Below are 14,305 nucleotides of genomic sequence, written 5' to 3' on the forward strand. Positions count from 1 at the left end.
TCCATGTTTAGTTCGAACACACCAAAACTCACGAAAATAAACAAGTTATTTAACAAATTAACCCCAATTTCTGTCACGATATTCTAGATTAATGATATAATAGGATTTTACTCATATATCACATAAACACTGTTTCATCCCATAAGAGGTTTCATTTTATTTTAATAAACGGTCGAATATCGAATACGGACATATTTGGGGATTGTTTTTAAATCTCAGATTTTAAAAAGAACTCTGGCATATTTAAACAATAATTTTAGTTATAAATATTGATTAAATTACACATAAAATCCTGAAATAAAAATTATTGTATAACTCTGGTCTAGTCTTTTTGTGTCTAATATCGCTGTATTTTACCATGCTAATATTATGAAGCTGTGAGTAGTTTTATAACCATGATTTACGGCACTTTATAACGTGATGTGTTTCTAACTCCTTATTTGGGATTATGTTATCATATGTTGACGATGTTTTATTTTAGAAATATGTTATCGTGTTTATGTAGTTAAAATGAAATTCACATTCGAAAGCATTTGACAGTGAATTTAATTTCGTTCTCAGTTGAAAATTTAAAATAATATAAATTTATTAGTAACACAATTGTAGATTGAATCGTTAGGTGTTGAATATCTATATACTTTATAGAGTATTTACTAAAGTTAATAAATTAATATTAATATATAGCAAACACATGTTATTGATTAAGATATATGTAGATTGAATCGTTAGGTGTTAAATATATAGAGAGAGACACATGTAGTGCAATTCGCTAATATATACCGAGAACGTCCTAAAGTGATCCAATGAACGTGAAAGGACTACAATCTGTTGCTGTGGGTAAACCCAAAGAACTATTTTTATCGAATCATTTGATGCCGTATCTTAGCGCGAGTCCTCGCATTCGAGAACACAATATTATAGTTGTGGGATATTCTACGCGCAATATCCTTAACCACCTTCCCTGAAATAGTATTCAACCGTGCTCGTTTGACTTGCGAGTGCTTGTTCTGATATTGTTTCAGATTAGACGATTGCTAATTTTTATTAAATATTTTAATTATTGTTTACCGTCGTCAATTACTTAAACTATTAACAAAACAACTACTTTAATAAAATAGTTAACAAAATAAACACTTTAATACAAATAGTTAAGCCTTGCTCTGGGAAGAGACTTCCCTTTAAACGTTCAATTCAATAAAGCGGAAATTGTCGTCCTAGGTTGGCCTGTGCAATCGACAATTTACACACACGCATAGAGACTTGTTTTCCAAGAACGAGGCGTATTAATTTTATTTTATGAAACAGCCGAATTAATATTAGGAATTCATTTATGTTTATATACTGCTCCTAATGAATATTTTTTCAAAGTGTAAACTATACAATGGTATTGTTTTATTTGTTTACGCAAATAAAGTGTAAGTTTTGTTAAAATATATAATGTATAGCGTGTTCCGTTGTTGTAGTTTTTTCGAAAAGTTGAGAGTTACTTTAAAGGCTTTACATGCTTTACATAAAAATGACTAACATTTGTTGTAATTTGATACCATATTTTGAAAAGTCTGATCTCGACTAGGAGCTTCTCTTGTCAGTTCTCCAAGGCTCGCAAAGCAAAACAATTTCGAAAAAGCTTCACACTATGTGGCATGAACAGACGATGAGTGAATATAAACGAGATTCTAGGCAAACTGAATACACATGTTTGTGTTTTCTTCTATCTTTCCGATTGTGTTAAAAAGTGATACACATGCGATTGATACACAAGTGATTATACCACCTACTCTTGTTACATAAACGCTTGACACACATGTGCTCGATACACATTTTCTTGATACACATGTGCTTTATTAGAATGCTCTTGCTAAACATGCGCTTGGTACACTTACGCTTTTTATACACATACGATTGATACTCAAGGGCTTGTTATACAGGCGTTAAAACCGGAAATGGTGATGCCTGCAACGACAGCTCATTTGACGCATTTCCGCACTTGTCAGCAACACAAGCGAGTGCTTCTCTTGATCCAAATATATCCTTTCTCTATGGCTTGATCGTGTCTACTGCGCTACAAACGGTAATGTGGGTGATATAATATTTCGAAATTAATTGCTTGATACAAATGATATTTCATCTTGTATGATTATTTGTATTGTTTCGAGATAAATGTTTTGTAACATGTCGAATCGTTTTAAATTATGTTATTTCGATTTGCATATAGGCATCACAAATGTTAATCACAAGTGTGTTAAGGATCACCAAGAATATTGTAATTATTATATAAACCCTACATATGCCTTTAGTAAACGCACACAACCCCTCTTTAATCTCAAAACGCCGAACCCGTTGGTAAAAAAAACACTTGGAGACACGTTCGGCACCAAAACTGGGTATGTTAATGTGTTGTTAATAAAGTGTAAGTATATAATTATATAAGAAATGTCAACCATACGGCGTGGTATTTTATAAGCACGTGATATAAGTCGTAAATATAATGGCCGTTATGAATAGTGCGAAACCGTATCCGACCGACAATGCAATATTGTTTAAGTGTCTCTAAAGATTCGGAGAAGAAAACAATATTGTACGTAAACGCGTACTGATCATTAATAGTTTAAAGGATTATCGGGATTGTTGGCTACACGTGCATATGCCAGCATGTAAGTTATTAATTAATTAAGTAAGCTAGAACACTTTCAAAAAATAATTCAATACGTTCCTTAACGGAGTGGCTTGCATTTGTAAATGATACTTACACGTACTTTCCCATTTATTTGTAAACTTTGATTAACAAGTAATTTTCAATATGTTTTGATATTATTTTGCATATCAGGTAAACATATCTTGTCGATACAACAAACAAAGACAACTCTGTTAATTAGCAAAAGCCGCTGGGACTCACATACCGGCTGTCCGTTTATAATTAAACATAACATCCTAACAACCATCGTAAAATATACATCAAATAATAGCACGCATGATAATACAATCTTTTCTCAGTCATCATACAGAATCATCCTATCAATTTGGTTCGATACCTATATCAACTGTTCAATTCTATTTATAATTTGTAAATCTGAAATTGTCACAAATTGCAATAAAAAATAACATGTACACTATTCGCGGTCCCAAGGCTGAATGACAAAAACTGACTACTGTTCACTCATGCACGAATATCCTCGTGCTTCTACCGCGCCCCCTAGTGGAAAATACATACAGAATGAAAAGTAACGTTCGCCTCATTCAAACATCGAATATTATATTTAATTCTAATAGCTGATATTTATCTATCAAAAGCGGCGGTCTTGTTGAATAGCACTCAATTCTCTTCACGCAGCGGTATCGATTAATTCGCTTCAAATGCAATTCTTAAACATTCCTGTGTATGTTCAAGCTATTTAACGGGACATGGTTAATGGATCAACAATAAACTTAGCTGTTGTGTAAGGTTCAGAAACAATTTATTATGAACATTTCACCTATCTTAATTGTTTTAAGACGTTGAATGCCCGTTTCAAGGAACAAATTGACATGTTTGCAGATTGCGAATATAGGTATTTGAAGGCAGATATAAATTGATACAATATTTGAATAAACACGAACCAAATATTTAATTATTTAGGTCTTATTAAAAATTGTGTTCGTTGAAGAATTTCATGTACATGATAAACATTTATATTTCAAATAAATTTAAAGGACTTAAAATATGTCTCTCGTGGTAAACAACCTATTCCGGTTGCTGCTACTTAAAACCATGGTTTTAACAAATATAGTCTACTCTATCATTTAATGATTTGTGTTGCGTATTTGGAGTATATTTGTATTTTATAACTTCAGTCATTGTGCCTTTCGTAGTAAGTTGTGAAGTTTAAGTTGTATATTTATTATATGAGCAAGTCCTTTAAAGCAAAAATGTGATTGGATCCCCAATAAGCGTGTTTGTGTACACGCAATCATGAAAAAACTCGTTTTTTTCTTCATATATTTCGAAGTCTAGAACTATATGAAACATATTTTTATTATGAAATAAAATGTCAAGTCATTCAATTCAACACGCCCTTTGATAAACCTTTGATATGAAGGTTACGATATGGTAAAATCGATATGGTTCGTATTGCTTCGAGCTAAGGACGATTAAGTAAAGCAAAAATACGTACCGCAAACCAAATAAATGCCTAAACAATTTTGATTTTTTGAATAAATGCTTTGTAAATCTATACGGTTCTTTTAAACCTACCCACTCCTTTGTATCATTTGAAGGCCTCTTTCAAATATACAAACCTAGAGCAATGCGTTCTCATATTTCACGACTTCAATTTAATGTGGCATTTGCCCGGGCTCACTGCATTCAATAGTGGTAGACGATCAGGTATAAATCGTTTTTCGTAAAGGAGTGTTTAGTGCGCAGGTATGTTAACTTTTTTTTATAAATCATCATAATAATAATAAAATTTGTTAAATTTAACCACTTTTTCAGTACCAATTCTTATTAAATTGAAAAATTAAACTTTGATGTATAATATGTGGAGTATGGTTATTGACTTTGAGCAATGAAATGAGCTTTTAAAACTTCAAGTTTACAACTATATAGAGGATATTTGTTTGATTCGGTGGAATATCGATATTACTTCACGAGTGATCATCTCAAATATCCAAGGTACTATCTTTTTATTTTGTGCTTATAAATAATTATTTTTGTATTTATGCCATTCCGGGCGCCCCAAAATTTAATTTCATGAATGTTCAAGGGAAGATACTAGTAATCCGTATGCTGTTATACACATTCAATGCAGAGTAGTCGCTAGTGGTAAATTTGGGAGTAACAATGGGGAAACCGAACAAATTTAAAAAAAAATAGTTGCGGTCAATTAATGTAAATTATCAATAATTTTCATTGTTAGTTTTCACTGTTTGAAACCGTAAAATTAAAACTGATATTTCTCTATAAACCACTGGGTAGCATACAATAAAAAATCATTTGTTAATTTCATTAACTTCTTTATTGTTATCGGTGTCAAATGTAGAGGGCTAAAACTTGTAATCGTATAAAAATATTAAAGATTGCATTTGTCATTCATTTAAAGATAACATATCACATAGTATTCCCTATCATAATGCAACATTCAGTTGTCATTTGATTACAGCATTATACTATATGTCAAAGCGCAAAACATCATTTATTTAATATACTCCGTTATGGAATGAATTGCCCAGCGAGTTGCCATTGTTGATTTTCCTTGCATACACTTGCTATTGAAATCGGCAGATACACGAACATTCCCGTGAATGAACGAACCTGCCGATCCTGTAACATCAACCAAATTGAAACATAATACCATGGTTTCCTGTCTTGCCAAAGTATAAGGAGATCAGAATGAAAAGAATTAAATTTTATTTCTGTCACTTGTCTACTCTATCTTAATTCGAATTGCTTCAAAAATCAACATTAAGTACCATCTTATATAAAATTGCCAAAATTATATATAATGTCGAGAAATTAAGAATAGAGTCTTAATAATTATAAAGACACTCTTTATATACTTTTTTCGCTAGTATGAAACAATCTCACTTTTCATTAACGAATACTATATGTATAATGCTTCACCATTGTAGTTATAAATGTGATGCTAAATACTGTATTGTATATTATGTTGACTTTGTACTTCTCCATGGCGATATTACTTATTGTGCTTTGCCATTGTATAATGTTTATGCAATACATTGATCGCTGTTACTACATATAAACAGAGCTCGATGCTTACACATCGCGTTACGTGTGTTACGCCTGTTCGATTCGATTTTTAAAATCCCACAATTCACTTTGTTTATTGTGTAGAATGGCGGACGTTTGTGTTTGTGAAATTCTTGAACACATTTATAGACAAAATTGGTCACATATCGGTTTGATCATAGAAACCGTGATTACACTGGGTTATCGGTTAATGGACGCTGTTGGAAGACGTGTGAATTAAGCTATGACATCTTAATGTAACGTTAACTAAAGATCTTTGGTTTAACTACATATTAAACTACCACTCTGAATCAGCAGACGATTTATTGAATAAATCAATATCCGGTACAGTAAGCGACATACTCATGGGCATTGCATTTTACATTGACAACTGGCAGAGGTGATGTTAGTTTAAACTTATTTATTTTAGCTCGATTGCATCGAAAGCCTCAGGCTTGTTGAAACGCCCTTGAGTCCGTTTACTGGGTCTAGAACCAGTACATGGTGTCTTTGGGGGAAATAAAAAGAACGCTCACATAGTGGTGATCGAACACATGACCTACCAGTCGCTAGGCAGACACCTTATCCATTATACCAAGGCGACCTCGATTCTTCACGACTACCTTATGTGCTGACCTTCCCCTGTGACCTTTCAGGGGAAAATATTTAATTTTGGACCAAAGTAGGTCATATTTACCCCGGTTGTACGGGTATTCGCAAAGAAGTAATGTTGATCCAAATATACCAATGCACTATTTCCGCGATTATTACACCCGGTTGCCATAATCAGTCTCCTTGGTTACTGGCCACGGTTGTATAGTGGAGGAGCTAAGTAGTGTGGTACGTATAACATAGCCAACAAACCTTCTCAAAACCCCTGAAACTTGCGACTGATAGTGTGAAACGGAGTTATTCACGCATGACTGATTCACAAACATTCGCGTATTTATTGCTCAGGGCCTTGTTTCGGGAAAATCATAAAGTAATATCGTACAATAAATAAATCGTAATACTATTTTTGTCTTGAGTTGTGTATGTGTATTTCGTTTTTTTTTCTTTCTTATACTCCCAAAAAACTTAATGTTTGTCATGCTGTACAGTTGTTGAAACAGCATGAGACTGAACTGGAAGATTTTGAATGGTGCACATTAATAGTAATTAAATTAGTGAAATATATCAATAACTCTGTAATGTGTTTGCTTATATTTGTAAATGTTTTCCCCAAACTTCCACTAACGCGGTATATATTTGCGAACACAATCAGTTTTGCGTGCTACAATTTGCCCTTTTTGAATATACCTCTCGTACAAATTCCTATTTTGAATTTATTGCGCCATGTCCATTTGCCTACCTGGGAAAAACACTACAACTTCACGTGCATACATAGTGATGTTATCTTTGAACAACTATGGTATCCATGATTTATGTATCATAAGCTGTTCAATGCATGCTTGAAAAACAAGTTTTATACAGCATAGTTTGCAGTTCGAAACATCATGTTATAAATAATTGTGTGCTCATCTCTTTAACTGTTGGGCGGATTTTGCTCAAAGTTTTAATGCTGGTGTCCATTTTATTTTATATGTTCTAGGATGATTGTTAAAGACGGAATTCATGCTACGCCAAACGTTTGTAGTATTTTTTTCCTTTGTCTAATTGCATTTAAGACAACAGTACAGCATGACTTTGAGTTCACCCGAGTTAAATCATCACCAAGTGTAAGCGGTCAGTCTCGATCCCCCACACGCGAAAATCTGTCTTTATAAAACCTGGTTATAACGGCCACCTATTTTAAAGGCCAGTGACAAGTATATTTCACAACGAGTCATTCTTCAGGCCGTGTTAGGCGGTCCCAAGGCAGTCATTCGAAGAGAGAAAAGTAAACACTAAAATCGATCTACATTGTTGTTTCTTCCCATTGACGTCATAGCGTCTATTGTATGGTTCAATAATCATCCAGCCGTAACAGCCCTAAATATAATAATTGCTGCCCGCTGTAATATAACTAATTAAGGGATGTTTAGAAGGTTTGTTTTATGGGATACGTTTGCGGATATCTTAACAAATATGTATGTAACAACTTTTTAATTATTATCGCAGATTATATGATCGCTAATTAACAACGTAAAGGTAATCATTTAAAGTTCATGTTAATTTTTCCTTCAAAAGAATTTATCAATCATGAATTAAAAATGAGTTTCAAACGCAAGTACCTCACATTAGAAGAACGAATCAAATTTGTGAAACTGGTCGAGTTTTGACAAAATGAGAATGCTTATCTATGGTTTTAAATATGTTTTTTTTCCTAAAACGATTTACTTATTCAGGATAAGTTGTGCTTAGCTACGGGTGTTCCAATTTAAATGATGTTTTCGAACCAAAAATAATTCCAAGCCCTTAGTATTTGTTTCTTTGAAAGATAATGATATTACAGCTGGCCTACGTTCTAAAAAGTTTTCACCTGACTATAGCCAGCCGCCAAAAGCATTATAGTTCACCATTTTCCTTGACTGGCTTCTGAAAATATGTTGGACTCTATAAAGGTCTTGAAATTGTTTGTTCTAAACTTTTATTAGACAAAATATCATCGAAGTTATGTTTCTGGCAACTTATTAGGAAATAAAGAAGTGAACCAGTCTGTGGTTAAGGTCGCAGGGCCGTGTAACACGAAAACAACACTCATAGCAATACAATGTGTTAGCCTATTCTTATTTACATTAGTTCACCACCATTTGATAGCAGGTATTTGAGACTACAATTTCAAAGATAAATGCCTGACAGCACATTAAAAAAGACGTATTAACAATAGCACTTATTTACAACTGGGCTTACATAACTGACAATCTCGGTCTGCTATTTCTTTAATACACATTATTTGTTTGAAGTCTTAAAGATAAAAGGCTATAGTGTTTATTCAATGTATTCACCTGTAACGTATATTTGCTCTTCGTCGTTTATTCTCTACATAAATTACGTACTTTAAAACGGTATCATTCTACATTCAATTGTCTGTTCAATTTTCATTATTTGAAGATATTCAGTTTCCAAATCATGTAAACCATTAATCAAAGTATTTTCAAAAAGCATTAATAACACGAATTATTTTAATTTTGGATCCATCCATCAATCTGCTAATAGTTTTGAACATCATGTATTGTTCATTGCCAAGGGAAATAACTGTGGTTGGTGGCCACTGGTTATACTTATTGAGTGAGTGGGAATCAGCTTAACCAGCTGTCATTCACAACAAAAGGTACACAATTTGGTGATTTCAGTGATTTACACGGAAACTATCGCTGTGTATGTCGAGTGCGAAATACTTACTATGCAGAATGTGTGTCATTGATGCGTGCAATGTACTGACACACACACGAAACTTTGAAAGGTCTTCCCAGCAAAACAATTGTTATCTTTTACAATTGTTTACATGTTTAACTGTTACCGGCATTTTTCCCAATTTAGACTTTAGTGAGAGAAAGAAAAAAAAAACGCTCGTACTTGCACATCAACTATGTGTCATAAATACAGGCCCGTAGCAGTAAAAGCCATTACTGAAAATGTTAATGCTACACGTTTGTCAGGCCTGCTTGTGAGACCTAGCTAGGAGTTGCATTTCGGGCATGTTGAGTTCTGATCAATGGTTGTTATAAAATAATAAGCAAAATAATATTCGCTCAATATATTGAATTATACTTTCGGCGTACCTATGGGTACTAATTGTCCGCCACTTATAGCTGATCTATATTTATATTGTTATGAAAGCGTGTTTATGTTAGAATTATCTAAAACTAAACCACTAGATTTGATTCAACGTTTTAACCTTACAAGTAGGTACATTCATGATATACTTAATTTAGATAATCCATTCTGTGATCAATATTTATCCACAAACTCTACCCGAACGAAATAGCGTTAAATAGATCGTGTCAATCCAATACAGATGCTGCGTATTTAGACTTACATCTTACCATTAATAATACTATGATTAAGACAGGTGTATACACCAAACGGGACGACTTCAACTTTGAAATTGTGAATTTTCCGTTTCTAGATGGTACCATCCCTAAAGGTCCATCCTATGGTATTTACATTTCGCAGTTGGTACGGTATGCCAGAGCATGTTCATGTATTAAAGATTTAAATGATCGTAATCGTACATTACCGAAGAAATTGCTAAAATAAGTTTTTTTTATCATAACCTAGGAAGTAAATCCGCTAAATTTCTGTCAAAGTATGGTGATTTAATTTCAAATTAAAATGTTTCATTAACATTTCATCTAACTAATGGAATTTCACACCCATCGTTTTAATTAACTTATTTTTATCAAAGGGATATGATGTTAACGTACTTAAAAACACTTGCTTGTTGGTTTTCGATTCACTATATTTTTATTCTCTTAAAATTTGGAATTATCATTGGATTAACCATTGTATATGTTTGATTCTTAAATATTAAATCACCTAAGCTGGTTTTATTGGTATTGCGATTTTACAATACCGCCCCTTTAATATTTTTATTTTTATTTTACATTACTGCACCTGGATTTTTTTGCCTCATCGTGTCATCGCTTCTCAATTACGTCATTAGATACTCTTTCACTGTTCTCGGCTGCATTGCATTTTTGACATCATCGCTTCTATATTGCTTCATACGACACACTGTCACTGTTTAAGTCTACATGCATAGGTCATCGGGTTTAAAGCGTAAAATTGCATTAACATTTTCTCTCTAACGGGTGTTTCTTGTTTGATTGATTGATTTATTTTTTATTTTTTAGCAGTCACGTAAACAACCAAGCTATGTAATATGGATCCTTTACAACCATTTTTGCTGCTTCTTCCTGTATATGCGCGATGATGATCTGAAATATTGACTTTATAATGTATATTCTTGAATCTTTTTTCTAAAAAGAAGGGATGTAGTTGACACTCGTCCGTAGTTTCATTTCATCGTTCCCAAACACGTTGTAACTCTGTTGCTCTGGTCTCTTTCCTACAATCGAGTAATCAAATGGTAATTAAATTGAATTTGTTTTAATTCCCTTTTATATTTGTTTAATTTGAGTTAAAATGCTATGAGGTTAAATTTTATTTACTCTTATATGTATCATGAATATTGCTGGATCAAGTGTTAGGTTGAGCGGTCTAAAACCGGTTTAAACCCCCAATGTTTAGCATTGACCGTTCCAAGGCGGTGACCCAAGCTTTATTCCTATATGTGTTTATGTTGTTTTGTATTGTGCTGTTTTGTTCTGTTTAGGCATTTGGTCACTTGCCTTATATAAAGGACCAACGAATTTTATATAATGAGAATGCAAAACTGCTCCAAAGCTGGAGTTTCACATTTATATATTTAAGTATTTCACTTAAACTTTGTTCGTAGCTGGCTTAAAGAGATCTTTTCACGGTTCGGTAAATTGACGAAATTGAAAAAAGATGTTTCAGATTCTTAAATTTTCGTTTTAGTTATGGTATTTGTGAGGAAACAGTATTACTGAACATTTACCATGTATCTTTTAACGATTTGAAAACCTAAAAATTATAAAGCGTTCCAACGCGAAACGATTGAATAATTTGGAGAGTTCTGTTGTTGTCGTCTAAATTTACGAAACAACGAAGACTGCTGTGTGTACCTGGCGGAATAGCCGAGAGGGCAAATGCGTTTTTACTTTAGACTAACTCCAGGACTTCGGGGGTCACTGGTTCGAGCCCTGGTACTGGCTACTTTTTTCCTTTTTTAATTTTATTCTTGATTTTTTACTGCAGCTTTCAAGATCCAATGTTTACATTTATCAATATAAAGCATTTAATGACAAACTTTAAAATATGCCAAAATCTGTGAAAAGGCCCCTTTAAGTGCAGTCTTAGCATGGGTGTGAACTTATTGTCACTTCATATTTGAGGTCAAGGAAAGCACTTCAGGGTCTTTATGGCCCTAATGTTTCCATTCTTAATCAAACTTGATGAGACATATATTTTTGATTATATTTTGGCTGAGTTCATGAAATAATTTGTTCTTTTGAAGCACATGGCCACCAGGCGGTGGGACATTTATTTTGTTTTAATGACATCTTAGCAAAGATAATAAATGATTCAGAGTAAAACGCAAGGTCAGAAGCAACACTTATAGTACAAACATTAGAAAAGCTTCTTAAAGCAGTACGGAATCGTCAGAACTTAAGTTTGCCTTTTGCCCTTTTGATATAATTATAATTGCATTGTGACATCAAAGTTTCGATGAAAAAATGACTAACGCAATAAAACATTTATTAAGCACAATAGGTTACTAAAATATTTTTGTCAGCTTTCATTCAGAATTTCTAAAACTCTGATTGCCCAAATTTCATGTAATAATTTTTGCTTTAAGGTTGGGGAATATTGAATGACAAAACAGTTTTTACAATCAGTCAATTTTAACCTCTGTTCAATATGGAAAAATATTTGAAGTCTACTTTAATACATGCTTGTTTTCAACTAGTTTATGTTTCACAGGGTCCTTTTATGAAAACTCTTGGCTCCGAAAACACATATGTTATTGAATGTTGGGATGTGGCTGATAAAACACTATGGCGAGTCTATCCGCTGTGTTCACTGAGACAGAAAGGACGAACTGGCTAAAGGCGTGGCTGGCAGTTGGCATTGCTAAGTCTGGTTTAGAGCAATTCGTGGCGAACGAGGCTAAAACTGTACACACCAATATATACAACAATGTATGGTCAAGTATTCCATCGCAAGCCACCTGTATAGGCTGTACTACTGCAAACTTGCTGAAATGCCCAACGCAAGGCGTATGCAATAAACGAGGACCACAGAGTACATGCACATCTATGCATGATAACGCGGCAAAACAACCACGACGGTGTCCTGCTAATGTGTGTAATAAAGTTCATGACGAAATTGTAAAGCATCATACGTTTAACAAACCTTCATGGAAAAATACAATGGCGGAACAATGGACAACAAATCCATGGCAAATAGCCAAGGCGTATTTGCCTCCAGACGGATATACTGGAAAGTGTTCAGTCCAAGATACAGACTTCAACGGAATCATCAGTTTTATGATGAACTGCAAACACTTCGACAACAAGTTTTCTTTTCCAATTTCTACCGGAAAACACAATTCTCCGTGTCTACTGACTAAAGTAAGTTAACAATTATGTGTATCGATGTATTTCATAAATTTGCCTGCGATGAGGAATATATTTAATTTGAATAACCCGCCTTTCTATCAAGCCCAGTTGGGTGTGTGTTATGCTGACTGAAATCAATGGTATTTGTTTAAAATATAAATATTCAATGCCAAAATGGTCATATCAACAGTAAAGTAAAGGAAATCAATTAAGCTATAACTGGGTTCTTAGAAGATACCTTTTTTTTATTCAGCTTATGTATTCTACAGAGTCTAAATGCAATAACATTAATTCAATTATTGCAAATGTTACCATAAAACTTCACAATCATAAAAAAACCATCATAAATGCTACATTTCTGTCAGAATATCTTTCTATCGTCAAAGCACATTAGTGAACAAAGCCCAAAGCACATTTGCAATTTTTGTGATTGCTGTTCGTCCACTGAGTATTTAAGATTTGTATTGATAAACGCTTAAATTATGACTTTCTTTCCGGTTAATTTCCTTGTTAATAAATTCAGGGCTGATTTATTGCCATTTATTTTACGTGCATATTTAAAATGTATATATGTTTCAAATTAGTACATCAAACATTTCATGCACTCGTTTACTAAATGTAGACGTTGGCACAACTATGTCAGTCAATACTTATATAAAGTACACATGTTTCGCGTCTTAATAGGCGCGAGATATTGGTAGAACTGTCCGTCACTCGTCCAAGTGTAAAGTCACAGACCCAGATCTCCAGGACGTCTTCACAACACTGACTAACCTGCTTAGTGACCAAACGAGTCTTGCACATGACGTCAATGCTATGGAGGCTGTGAAAAAGTTAGCAGAGGTATTAGTGTTCATTTTCAAGCCAGTTTGCTGTGCCCGTTGGTATTCGAATTATAAGGAACATTATGGTCGAACTGAAATTATATTCAGCAATAAAATATTTAAGCACAAAGGATTTGCATTAAATACATAAAACTGTTCATTTATCGATATAATTTATCACCGTAACATAAACAGTAAAAATCGAAAACGCGTTTTTGTTTACAACTCTAATTATACGTTTTTGAAAATATACCAATGTCCAAAATATGAAGAGTGCAGGAGGGAATCATTTAACATTAAAATAAACTATAACCATATTATGGTGAAATGTCCGCATAATTTTTCGAAATCGTGCCAATTTGTCCAGCTTGTCAAAGTAAACTCCTACATTTTCTGCTCCTGATATCATTGTCCACGGTGATGTGTATGTTATAAGATCGTTGATATGACATATATAACCTAAGTTAAAATGAGAATACGTATCAGGCATTTTAAACTACTTACATATAACTGCTGTAAAATGAAGACAATATATGACACTAATTACAATGACACTACTTCTTCATACAGTTGTACATACTGGTTTTATGTAATACTTGCTAAATTCTTAATATGTTGTTGATGTT

General features: G+C 33.4%; 1 protein-coding gene across 1 annotated transcript in view; it reads left to right on the forward strand.

Annotated features, from left to right (window-relative positions):
• The window catches only part of LOC127835792 (uncharacterized), a 343,344-nt gene that overhangs the window by 43,550 nt on the left and 285,489 nt on the right, over positions 1–14,305 (forward strand). The window lies entirely within an intron of this gene.

The sequence above is a fragment of the Dreissena polymorpha genome, chromosome 6 (assembly GCF_020536995.1).
Source record: "Dreissena polymorpha isolate Duluth1 chromosome 6, UMN_Dpol_1.0, whole genome shotgun sequence".
Classification (NCBI taxonomy): domain Eukaryota; kingdom Metazoa; phylum Mollusca; class Bivalvia; order Myida; family Dreissenidae; genus Dreissena; species Dreissena polymorpha.